Source organism: Ursus arctos, unplaced genomic scaffold (genome assembly GCF_023065955.2).
Source record: "Ursus arctos isolate Adak ecotype North America unplaced genomic scaffold, UrsArc2.0 scaffold_7, whole genome shotgun sequence".
Classification (NCBI taxonomy): domain Eukaryota; kingdom Metazoa; phylum Chordata; class Mammalia; order Carnivora; family Ursidae; genus Ursus; species Ursus arctos.
This window is the reverse complement of record NW_026623089.1, coordinates 4,394,321-4,407,137: the sequence shown is the minus strand read 5'-3', so window position 1 is coordinate 4,407,137 and position 12,817 is coordinate 4,394,321. Positions and strand designations below refer to the sequence as shown.

Here is a 12,817-nt window from a genome sequence, read left to right as displayed (position 1 = left end):
AGCTCAGCTCATGAGATCTCTTCTTTCCAGTGAAGGAGGACGCAGAGAGCCGCAGGGACAGCTCAAACCACACACCCTCAGGCTCTGCACTCACAGAAACCAGTCTGCTGCGTCCTGGAATGGGGGGAGGGACTATAAATGCCACGACCCCATTTCTTTATGGAGTGGGCTTGCAAGAAGTGTGTCTGTTCATTGTTGTAACCTCGGCTTGAGGCCCTCTTGACATTCTTTCCTATGTGGGGAGAGTTTTCTTTCTGTTCCTAAAACAACAAACCTTCTCAGCTTCAAGCCTGGCCAATCTTAATAGAGTCGTGGCAAAAAAAAAAAAAAGAAAAGAAAAAAGAAAGAAAGAAAAATAAAAAAAAAAAGAAAGAGAAAAGGTAAAACAAAGTAAAAACCAAACAAACAAATAAAGGGCATTGGAGGGGGTGGGGGGCGGGGGGAGTCATGGGGAAAAAAGACCTGAATACACAAATACCCTGAATCAAATTCAGGTTAACTTCATGATTTGGGGCCAGATTTAGATTTGACATTTTCCTTGAAGTTTGGCTTTAGATAATTACCAGCTTTTCTGAATAGCTGGCTCCGAAGTCCGCTCCAGGTTATTTCTCCCCTTTTAATTAACACCATTTTGTCAGGAGGCTAAGCCAGCTCTTCAGACCATTTGCAGTAAGAGCTGAGGACAGCTGACTCCTGGCCCAGTGTCTGCAGAAGGTGAAACACTGAAATCCACGGCCTCCAGGGGGAGGTTTCCACCTGCCGTCTTCACGGCCGTGCCTCCCGTCCCTGCTGTGCTGCGGGGCTGTCCGGGGGTGCATAGCTTCTCAGAGCCCGACTCCAGGCTAGAGCCCCAGGGTGCCAGCATCCTTCCCGTTTAAGTGCAGTTCAGCACTTGAATCCAACATCCCTTGTTCTGTTGAAGCCAGACTTCACAGGTCAGAGAGCTCAGGAATTCACTCAAGGGTACGTGTATGTATTTGTGTGTGTGTATGTGTGCACACTAGTTACAAGTAAAAGCAACATAGCAGCTGTACTCACGGCAGAACTCAGCCATTGCTTCAAAAATGAACGTGACAGAGGTGCAATTAATGTGAACTCCCAACCACGAAACATGTATTTTTGCTGATTTCTAGTTATGTCACTTTTGCTTTCTGAGAAGCTTTCCTTGGGTCATTGGAAACATCAAGAAATCCCTCCTGAAATTAAGGAGGGGAATCCATTAAGGTCTTGTGAGAGGTTTCTTCTGCTTGTTTTTAATCTCGTGGCACCCATCGTTGCCGGGTCGCGTACAAGGGCACTTTCAGGAGGCCCCCTCCATCATGACCGCGACATGAAGCTAAGAGTTCCGTTAACTAAGTTTTACATAGTCAGGTGTTTGTTTTCAAAAAAAAACCTGTGCCACGTGAAACAAATGGTTTGATTTAAGTGTGTGGTATGACTGCGGTGGGAAGCAGTTGAACACACAGCCGCGATGCTGCAGCATCACCATGGCAACCGGTGGAAATAATGGCCCCCTTCGGGAATAGAAGAGATCTCAAGCGTGTTGCAGGCGCGTCACATTGGCTGTCTGCAGGAGAGATGGTTTTCAGTGATTGTCTCAGAAATTTCTTATCATCAGAAAATGAATGAGAAGTGGCGTTTTCGGAAAATAAATGGATTTACCGACGACTAAGGTGACCCTCGACGTCGCCGAGGACTGCAAGGCTGAGATCTGAGAAGCTGATGATGCCGTGCCCGCCGCTGGTCCAGTAGCTGCTCGAGTCTGGTCACTGTCCCTGCCACACAGAGCCCATCTCCGGGACTGTTGCTGAATTTTTTCTTTATTGGAGGCCGACATAATTGGGGATTAAATGGAATAGAGTATATAATTCTCGAGCACGGCGTTGCCCACAACAGAACTCAGTAAACAGTACTTGAAATCAAATTCTCAGGACCCAGTGAAAGTCAGTGCCTGGGGCTGGTCAGAGGAATTGTCGTAGCATGGAAAAAAAAAAAAAAAAAGGTAAGACGTTACAGCAAAGCACTGTCACACATCATGGGCCACTTTGGTGCCCGTTTGCGAGTGTTCCTCTGGAAGACAAGACACAGCGTTAGGCCTGACTGTGCACGGGCGACATTGGCACAAATCACCACATCCCCCGGGAAGGGCACTTTCTTTATGAAGCCGCCAGTTTCCCAGGGATATGGTTTAACCCATAGAATGTGAAATAAAGAAGTTTCCACTTTGTCGCAAGGGAAGGAGAACTTGCTCAGAACAGGCAAGCAGCAGGAGTTTCGGTTTTTCGGAGAACAGACGAGAGAGTAGTCTTGTGGGTACGTTTCCCTTTTTATTTTAGGAAGTGCTGTGGAAGAAAACAGAGATATTTTTGACATGAGAAGTTGACTCTGCAAAGCAGCACCGTGCCTGAAATAGACTTGCTCTTCAGGCGGAGAGGAAAGCTCCAGGATGAAGGAAATTTACCTTTCAACCCTACGTGGGGAGAAGCACTCGTAACAGATGTGCCAACGAGCCTCTTGCTTCCATGTTTGCACGATGGTTGATGGTTGTGTTTGGAAATGCATTTGAAAGATCTTTGAAATCTCGGTCAGCCTTGAAGGAGCTCTTTTGAAAGTATAGCATCAGCAGTAACTTTGGCGTGGGGGCTCGTGATTGGGGCTGTACGCTGTGCACGCCTCCTGTCTGCCCGCGGGCCGTGGATGCCTCCAGGCCTCTGCCCTGCAAGCACAGTGCACGGGCCAAGGGCTCTGCTCCCCCAGCAGGGACAGCCACCCCCTGCAGCTCCAGTCCCGGCAGCCAGCCTGGATTTTATGTTGCCTTTCTTACTGATTTATTTTAAGCTGGAAAAAAAAAAAGTCACTACGCCACTACGACTATAAATTTATTTTTAAGTATTTATTTCAATGAGAGATGAGTGATCTCTCCTGTCCCTTTTCCCCTGCTGGATTTTTGGCTCTGGTTTCTGATGACATCGCCTGAGTGCCGGCAGCCGCTGGCCTCAGGAGAATTACACAGGGAATGCCCGCGTGAATAATATATTACCTGTCGCCTCCGTAGCCCGCTTGGAAATACTCACACCGTCAGCCAGGGACACTCCAGGGCTGTGGACATGGCTTTGAACACGGTGATCACCTAGGGGCTGCTCCGAGAGAGGTTGCTCCGTAAGTATCCGTGGATGCGGAATGGAGACGTGGAAGGGGATTTCTGGAAGCTTCCTCTTGTCTCTCATTTAGGTTGCGAGGAAAATGCGTTCTCCAACAGCTTGTAAAGTTTGGACCTCATGCTGGACTCGCCGGCAGTTAGGAACGTCACGGCAGTTCTGTACTGCGCCAAGTCCGCGTGGGTTTACTCCCCGGTTTGTAAGATGCGGCTTCCCTGTAGGTGTTGGTGCAGTTTGCGCAAGTGACTCATGCCAGCCGTGTGCCTGCCTGCTTCATACATTGCCATTTAACGTAGAAGTGCTTTCTCTTTCACTTAAAATCTAGTAACGAAATGTACCCGAAGCAGTGAGAACAGACTTAAAATTCTGGACGTGCGTCTTTCAACGAATGTGAAAATTATAAAGGCATTTTCGGAAATACTTGACACGAAAGCTGACTAACCAATTATTTGGAACATTATCCCATAAAATCGGAGGAAGAGATTTTCTCTGCCCGCATTTCTCTTCTCTTCTCTTCTCTTCTCTTCTCTTCTCTTCTCTTCTCTTTCTTTCTTTTCTTTTTTTTTTTTTTAAGCATACAGCCTGCGGTCGAAGGCCGTGTCACAGTGAATGGCACACGTTCTCACAGAGACCATTTGTGATTAAACGCACGGATTACTTTTCAATTGTGAATCTACTACCTGGATAAACCCAGATACGACTCACCCATGAATTATCTTTGATAGGTATGGTGAGAACAGCTTCCCTGCTGGGAGAAATAATAGGTTGCATTCTGTGCAGTGTTTTATTTCAACCAGTTTATCTCGGAACGCCCGTCTTTCCTTGGTACCCCCGCAAGCCCTGTTCTCCAGTCCAAGGACGCCAGTCGTCTCCGCGTTACCCTCAGAACCCCGCCCCCCCGCCCCCAGCGCTGACTTGGGTCCCTGCCCCCGAGTGTTCCTCAGTGTGGAGCCACAGCATGCCCCAGGGGGCGACAGTGCCCAGTGACAGGAAGCTGCCTGCAAGCTTCACCCGGAGCCCGGGTAGAAGGGGGCCCCTGCATTTGGGCCTCCACCCAGGGCATGACCAATGCGATCCACAGATCACGGGAAATATGATGTTTGCTTTACCCTGTTTGCATTAGAGAGGACCGTCGGCTATTTGATGTTAGGAAGACTGGGGGGAAAACTTACTTGTGCTTTGTTTATGGTGGGAGTGGGCTTCTACCACCTTCCCGTCAACGATGAGCCACCCCAGCTGTTCTTTGCTAAAGAGAAATCTAACTGGGTGCCAGTGTATGCGTGCGTACTGTGCAGGGAACAGCATGCAGAGAAAAGTCAGGGACGCTGCACAGCGTGCCTGGGGCAAATTCTTCAGGACCGTTCAGTTTTACATTTGCTGGCTTTCACCTTGGGCAGCTTGGGTGCTGGTGTGCTGGAGAAAGGCCCATAGTGGGTGAAGCCTGAGCTTTCTGTGTGGAGTATTTTATCCCAGGTGTGCACGGGGTGGTGACCGCAGTTTGAGGGCGTTTGCATACAGGTGGCGCCCTGCAGGAGAACTCCAAAGGGAAAAGCATAAGGAAGAGAATGCTCTTCCGGAGTAAGATGGCAGTGGACGTCACTGTCTGACTCCAGAGGCCCCAGCTATGGAAACGGGTCAGAGGAGAGAGGAGGCAGCGATGGGGCCAGCTGGCAGGAAAAGTCGGTACTGTCAGAGCCCAGGAATGCAGGGGGACGATGCCTGCTTTTGCTCGTTGTCATCTTCCCTTTGCTCGTGCCCGGCACCCCACGTGGCACGTAGCAGGTAGCAGGCGTTCACGCAGCTGTTTCTGAGGACATGAAAATGAACTAAAGGACAGGCAACATGCAAGACTTGGGGTCACATGTCTTATGTATGATGTGTTCAGTCCCTTTACAGGTACCTACGTAGCTTGGAGTATTGAAAAGCAGCGTGGGCTTGGCCAGCACTGTGTTCCAATCCTGGCCTGTCACTTCCTCGCTGAGACCTCATTTAAGGTAGTGACCAAGGGGCCAAGATGAGGCTGCTCTTTCTGCGGCACTCGACCTGCCACCTGCCTGGGAGCAGACCCCAGGCAGCATCGCTCTTATTACCGTGCTTGTCATTTCTGCCTTCCTGTTCTCCCGATTACACTGGAGAGCACTGATTTGTATTACTATACCTTGTTACATTCATCGTGATTATAGTGCAAAAAAAAAAAAAAGAAGAAGAAGAAAAAAGAAGAAAATGGCATAATAAGGTCATTAAGCAGTTTTTAAGTGTAAAATAATCTTGAATAGCTGGAAAATTAAAAGGACATTTTACTCCATCCATTTGTGGCAGTCTGTGAATGGACATAAGGCACTGGAGTTCTGCCAGTGTTTTAAAATTAGAACTAAAGAAATGAGACCCAACTTAATTAGTATAAATGTTGCCGTGTAACTTCTAATAATGAGTGTAATTTGCAGCACAGGCTCACCATGTAATTTTGCACAATGGGACCCGCACAATGGAGGACTAGTATTTAATCACGAGAAATGATTAATACAGAAGGGCGAAAGTTTGGAGCTTGGAAGTCTGCAGGGGGCCCCGTGTGCCCACTGGGACAGCCCATCTTCAGCAGCGGTTCCAAGGCCCCACGCATCCCACCCCAGAGTGTCCACCCCATCCCCCACCCCCCGAGGAAGCCGTGTCATCTGCTGAGCTGTGTGAATGCCCCACGTGACTCCAGGTGTCTGTGCTGTTTCCTCACCTGGAGAGGGAGGATGCTGATGGTCCCATTCTCTTACTCTTGTGGCGGGGGATTAAAGGGATTCATGATGGAAAGCACTCAGTACTTAGCACTGAGTACACAGCACTCAACAGATGTGGCTTACTCTCACTTCTGCAAGTGTTATTGTCCATGAGGATCTTGGAAGCCAAACTGGAGAGGGTGCCTTTTAACCCGTAGCACAGGATGATCTGTCTTTCCTGAGATACATTCGCATAACAGAACATTGGCCGTCTTAGAACAATGCAGGAGCGCGTACTGCATCCGTAATGTTGTGTGAGTACCATCTGTGCCCAGTTCCAGCACATGTTCCTCACCCCAAAAGGAACCACCTGTGCCCATTTGCAGCTGCTCCCCGTCTCCCCCTCCCCCAGCCCCTGGCAACCACGAATCTGTGTTCTGTCTCTTCGGATTTACCTCTTGTGGGTGTTTCACATAAATGAAATCATACGACCTGTGACCTATTTGTCCGACGTCTCTCCCTTAGCAGTATGTTTTGAGGATGTGCCCATACTTCCTTCCTGTTCATGGCTGAATAGTATCCCATCGTGTGATGGACCACACTGGTTTTGTCCATTCATCCGCCGAGGAAGGTTGTTTTCTGCCTTTCGCCTATTGTGGCTAGCGCTGCTAGGAATATTCAGGGACAAGTTTTTGTTTGAGTACCTGCTGTGAGTTCTTTCAGGTATATACCCAGGGCTAGGATTACTGGGTGCCATTGTGGCTCTTTGTTTACCTTTCTGAGCAGTTGTCAAAGTTGCCCACAGTGGTGGCGCCATTTTGCGTTCCCGTCAGTTGTGGATGAGGGCTCCATTTCTTTCACATCCTTGCCAACGCTTGTTAGTTTCTTCTTCTTCAACTTTTTTTTTTTTTTTTTTTTGATTATAGGCACCCTAGTGGGTGTGAGGTGGTATGAGACTGTGGGTTTCCTGCGTGTTTCCCTAATGATCACTGGCTATCGGGCATCCTTGCCTGTGCTTGCTGGCCATTCAGAGGTTTTTTTTGGAGACATGTCCACTCAAGGTCTTTGTCCATTTTTTTGACTGAGTTATTTGTCATTCTGTTGTCAAGCTGTAGGTGTCTTTGTGCATTCTGGATGTCAGATCCTTACCCCCTATATATCATTTGCAAATATTTTTCCCATTCTATAGGTTGTCTTTCCCCTTTCTTGATATTATCCTTTGATGCACAAAAGTCCTTGATGGCTTTTGGTGGAAACTGAGCATAGAAGTGAAAAACTTTGAATCACAAAGGGAGAAAGTCCTTTCCTTCTTTATTCTCCTCCTGTCTTCCTCAGACTCAAAGGGAGGCTCGCTTTGGGTTCAGTGTGCCTTTAACATCTCTGAAACTTGCTAATCTACCTTTTTAACAAAAGGACAGCAGGCTTTGACCCAAGCGCCTCCATTTCATAGCCCTCCTTCCTCCTGTCTCTGAGCTGATTATTAAGGTCATCTCTGTATATGGCTGGCAACACTGCTTTTCCCATTTACATGAATGAAAAGAGTTTCTTTTTATTTTTTATTTTTTTTAAAGATTTTATTTATTTATTTGACAAAGAGAGAGACAGCCAGTGAGAGAGGGAACACAAGCAGGGGGAGTGGGAGAGGAAGAAGCAGGCTCATAGCGGAGGAGCCTGATGTGGGGCTCGATCCCATAACGCCGGGATCACGCCTTGAGCCAAAGGCAGACGCTTAACGACTGCGCCACCCAGGCGCCCCAAGAGTTTCTTTTTAAATACACGTATTTGATTTTTTAGAAAAAATGAATGAGGGGCACCTAGCTGAGTGAGTCAGAGGAGCGTGTAATTCTTGATCTTGGGGTTGTGAGTTCAAGCCCCATGTGGGGTATAGAGATTACTTAAGTAAATAAAACTTAAAAAAAAAAAAAGGAAGGAAGAGAAAAATGAGTGAATGATGTGACTGTGACAAGCTTGTGAAGGTGCTAAGAGAAGTCAGGGCTGCTGCTAGAGGCCCCCACGGGGTCCATGAGCAGGCGGCGGGTGAGGGACGCATGAGGTCCAACTGTCTGGTGATGGGGTGCAGAGCGGACGGACAGTGTTGGGCGGGCCTGCCATTACCGACTCGTCCTTGCTGCGTTCTGGGATTTTACCAGGCACTGCGCTGCACTGTTCCTTCCTGACTCCTCACTGCTGTCGGGTCAGGGAAGAAGGTCTCGTCTTTCAGAGCACAGGAAGTTGCGAAGTTTGCCTGACAGAAGAACATGGTGGGATGTGGTGACTGATGGATGTGAGACATGAGGAGGGAGGAGGGTCTGGAAGGATCTGGAAGGATCTGGAAGGATCCCACGGCCAACGAAGGGAGACATGGGCAGACAGGAAACTGGATGCATTTTTAGAAACCTTTCTTAGTTTCATGGGGCTGTTGTAAGACATCAACACAAACTTGGTAGCTTAAAACAACAGAAATGTGTTCTCTCGCTGTTCTGGAGGCTGAGGCGTGACACTAGGGTGTCAGCAGGGCCATGCTGCCCTTGAAGTCTCTGCGAGGGACTCTTCCAGCTTGGATAGCTCCTGGCCAGCCCTGGGTTCCTCGGCTTGTGGCTAAATTGCCCCATCTCTGCCTCATCTTCACATGACCTTTTCTGGGTGGCATGTCTGTGACCTCTCCTCTCTTCCAAGGCCACCAGGCATTGGTTTTAGGGCTCATCCTAATCCGTCATGACCTCATTTCCACTGAACTAATTACAACTGCAGAGACCGTTTTTTCCAAATAGGTCACATTCTGAGGTTCCAGGTAGACATGAATTTGGGAGGGCGGGGGGACACAATTGAACCCATACAACACCCATTGCATGTTGCCGGTTTCTCCTCTTCTGCAGAAGGTCCTGGGGGTGGCATTGATACCATTGGATTTCCTAAGACCAAACCTAGGGCGTCCACCTTCTCTCTGGAGTTCGGGCCTCATCTGGGGGCCACACTACCAGCATCCCTGGGTGCAAATTCACAGACCAAGGGGAAAGTGGATTTTCACAGGCAAAGTTAAACCAGAGCACAAGAATCAACTTCAAGGTGCCTCTTAGACACTTAGATAATTTTGACATGAAAATCACTGCTTAATCTAAGTCTCTTTCCTCCTGTGTGAGTCAGCAATTAGGAGGGTTACAGCCTTTCAAGCTTGTTAACTTATACTTACACAGTTTCAAGATGCAGATAAGAGATGGAGCAATATTTCTGCTGTGTCAGTCCTGGGTAGCATCTTTATGGAAAACTGCCCTGCGTGGCGTGGGAAGACTCCTTGGTGCAGGGCTGCTGTCCTTCGCTTCTGACTGCCTGACTTTGCCAGGCCCGGGCTACACCAAAGGCGAGATCAGTAAACACTTGGGTGGATAAAAGAATGAAGAAAGCCTACCCCAGGACGATCGAAGGGGCCTTCTGAGCCCCAGAGACGGCACTAAGTGCCATGAGAGAATCTTTCACCAAAAAGAGCATTTCTGTGATGGCTCGGCCCTTTCCTCCTCCCTGTGGTCCTTGCATTTCAAATAAAAAGGACGTTCTTTGCTCAAAAGGGTTTGAGACAGCTCATGTCCGGTCTGACTGTTCTTAAAGAGGTCAACCTTTATTTGACCCGAACATTTCTAAACACAATTGAATAAACTCCATTTCTCGCGGCCTGTTTCCTATTTTCCTGTTACCTGACTTTCTAGCGGATTCTGACATTCATTTCTTTTGAGGTCTCTTTCCTTGCTTTTTTTTTTTTTCCTGGTAACAAAACAAGGAATTCTCAAAGGACATAAAATTCTGTGATTCTATATTGATAAATATTTGAGGAGATGCAGCTGGTGTGTATAGAGACATTGGTTGGGGAAAAACAAAGCTCAACTCAGGCTTTTTTTTTTTTTTGTAAACCTTTTGGCCATTTCATTCACTCACTGAACAAATATTTATTAAGTACCCATGTTAGGATCCAAGGGCGTTTCCCAGGTATAACAGAGTTAAAACGAAATTCTGAGTGGAGATATTTGGAATCCCGAACCCATAAAATGCTAACATTGGTTCGTGCCATAACAGTTCATAGATGTTGGGGGGTGGGGAGGAAGTGCAAGTAAATATTTTCAGTGAGTATTTGGCATTTACAGAATGTTCTATTTGTCCTGAGAGGAAGTGTTTCTCAGTTTAGGCAGAGTCCCATGCTTGCCTCGCTGGTCCTGGTAAAATCTTAGAGTTTCAGAATAATTCCCAGGTGTGATGAGCTTACTTTGACGGTGGAGATGTGGTTTTCTAAAATCTGGTTGTGTTCAGACTGCCTGGGTTTGAATTCAGGCTCTGCCTGTTGACAGCTGGAAAGCCCGGGGCAGGTTTCTTAACTTCTCTGATTCTCAAAGTCCCCCACCGTAAGGCATGAGGAGAGCCTCGTACGTCTCCGAGAGCTGCTGTGACGGTCAAGGGTGTATGTGTATAACGTGCGGGGAGCAGCGTCCACACCAGAGCACTGTCACTGTCATGACCAGGACCATCGCTTGTCCTCATCCATCTGTCTTGCTTCTAGAAATGGTTGTCTCTGAAATAAGGGTGCATGTTCTGTCCCAGCTACCGAGTTCCTGTGTAGGTAAACTTGCTGAGTCCTAGTGCTGACTTGCCGTCCTCCCTTCTGCTCCCAGAGGCAGGCTTGCACTGTGGGTGGTAGCAGTCCCTCCCCCCTCCCCCCACCCTGGAAGGAGGCTTCCTTCCCCCTGGGGAAGCATGGCAGGCTCTCTGCTGGGTGTGCCTGCAGAGCTCCCTGGCCCGTGCACCTGCCAGAGGATGAGGCAGAGCTCTCTCTGCCTGAAATGGCCTCTTTGCATGAGGGAGAAATCCTAGAGAGTCTTAGCAACTTTCAGGGGCCAGGAATAAGGCCTTAAAACACAGTCCTATTGTCTCTAAATCCAGGTGATCAGTGTCCTTTCTCCTGGTAGGCGGTGGGGTGGGGGTGGGGGGCTTTGGAATGGAGGCAGTAGCCGACCTAGGCTAGTGGGAGGTGAGCATCCCTCCTGTGGTCCCGGCATGGCAAGGACCCCACCTGTCTGGTGTTTCTCAGCTCACGCAGGCTGAGGTCACATCTTCTCTGGCCTTTCTGTCCTGACCCTTGCCACTGGCCAGGGGTGTGAGAAGGAGATGGAGCAGGGGAGACCCAGGAGCAGAGGCTGAAAGGTTCTGTTCCTTTCTCAGAAGCAGATGAGCCAGGTATGATGCTTCCAAAGGCACAAGGCAGCCAGGCCACAGTCTCATCCTGCCACGTTCCTCTGCTCCTTATGTGGCTGTGTGGCCAGCCAGCACATCAGTCAGCAAACCCTGCATGAGTTCCAGGCCCAGTGCAAAGCCTACAGATGACAGAGAGACAGTAGGGGAAGTCTGTGGTCTGGCTGGCACTGGGATGCCTCATGCGTCCTCTGCAGATCTTTCCAGGATAAGCCTCTCCATCTGGGATGACTTAGGAAGTCACTGTGGCCACCTGCACTGGGGTCTCCTCCCATCCAAGCCATCAGAGCAGCCCTCCTCCTCGGGTCCAGGAGGCAGAGCATCGGGGCAGAGTCTCAGGCGTCCGGTCATGTCCCCAGCCACCGCTCCATAAATGCGGTTGGGTGTATGAACCCGAGACTTCTCACTGTTCCAGAACCACCTGGTCATGCTGAAGGCTTATGTCTCTGGGACTGAAACTGCCTTAGGTTTCCTTCCCTGACTCAGAACACCAGAGTCTATTATAAGATAAAGAAAATTGATTCTGTTGCTTCTTGTTTGACTGCCTTTGAGCTGAACATGTTTTAAAGTGTTTATTCACATTCCAGAAAGGGTGTGAAGGGCTTTCTTCTTACCTTACAGACTTTCCCCAGAGGCTCAGTGAGGTCACCGTTTTGCTCATTTTATAGACTCAGAGAGGGAAAGCGCTGACCCAAAGCCACACAGACGGTGGCCCAGAGCCCAGGTCTTCCTGAACCGGTGGTCAAGGCTCCGGGCTGCCAGGAGAGCAGCCATGGCTTAAAAGATGCTGAAAAGAGTTCAGTAATTTGGGGTTTCAGACTTGGGATTCCCCAATTCCTAATTGTTTGAGTAGATTGATTATATCGAGAGGGATTTGTTCAGCACATTTCTGTTTGGGGAGGTTTCATACTAAGATACAAAATGTCTCTCTTGGTTGAGCGTGGTGACCTCGCGTCCATCCGTCTGTCTTAGTCAGGTGGACATTCAGTGGAGCGCCCTTCGAGAGAGAAAGAGGACATGTTGGTAATTCTGCTGGCAGCGGGCATGAAGCGAGACTGTCCAGGACGGGTGGGCACGTGGTCACTCTGTTCAAGGACCCGCCACAGCGGTGCGTCCCTCAGTCGTTCATTCGCAGGCCCTCTGGGCAGCCCCTACACGGTCCTGAAGCCTTCTTCCCGGGGGTGGGGGGCTCCTACCACCGCCAGTGCAGCCGTCTGCTGGCTGTGAAGCAGACTCGATAACCCCAGTTTGTAGCACTCTGCACACCTGCCCGTGCTCATTCATGACCTCCTTGGACCCTTGAACTGGGGATCCTCTGCATTTTGCACAGGCAACCTGCCTGAGCTCCTACAGACAGGAGGTGGAGGACAGGGGGCTCCCAGAGCAGGTTCTTGCCCAATGCCCTGGAGGCAAGAGCGGCTTGGCTTGGGGGACTGACATTTTTCCTCCGACTGAGGAACAAAAGAGCTGCTCCCCTCCCTGGGCACATGCTCTCCACCCAGTCTGGCTCCTGGGCTCCCCTCCTCACACAGACTCCCTCTCCCTCCCCACCTTCCTGCCTTTCTCTCTCTCTCCAACTTGCTGTCCCTGAGACTCCCCAGATACAACCGTCACACTTAGCAGTTGTCATCAGTGGGCTTATTACGGAACTGATAACTGGGCCGTTAAGCGGAGGGCAGGCAAGAGACAAGTGTGTCCTGAAGTCGTCTGTGTTCATTG

The 12,817-nt window shown here is 49.3% G+C and overlaps 1 protein-coding gene across 4 annotated transcripts in view; it reads left to right on the top strand.

The window, feature by feature from the left end:
* PTPRE (protein tyrosine phosphatase receptor type E) overlaps positions 1-12,817 on the top strand; it is a 157,632-nt gene that overhangs the window by 71,693 nt on the left and 73,122 nt on the right. Inside the window, exon 1 of one of the 4 annotated variants that reach the window (XM_048218882.2) lies at positions 468-3,159. The exons of the other annotated variants lie outside the window; for them this stretch is intronic. The gene's annotated coding sequence lies outside the window, so the exon portion shown is untranslated. Of the gene's footprint in view, positions 1-467; positions 3,160-12,817 lie in introns of those variants that run through there. 4 annotated transcript variants of the gene reach the window in all.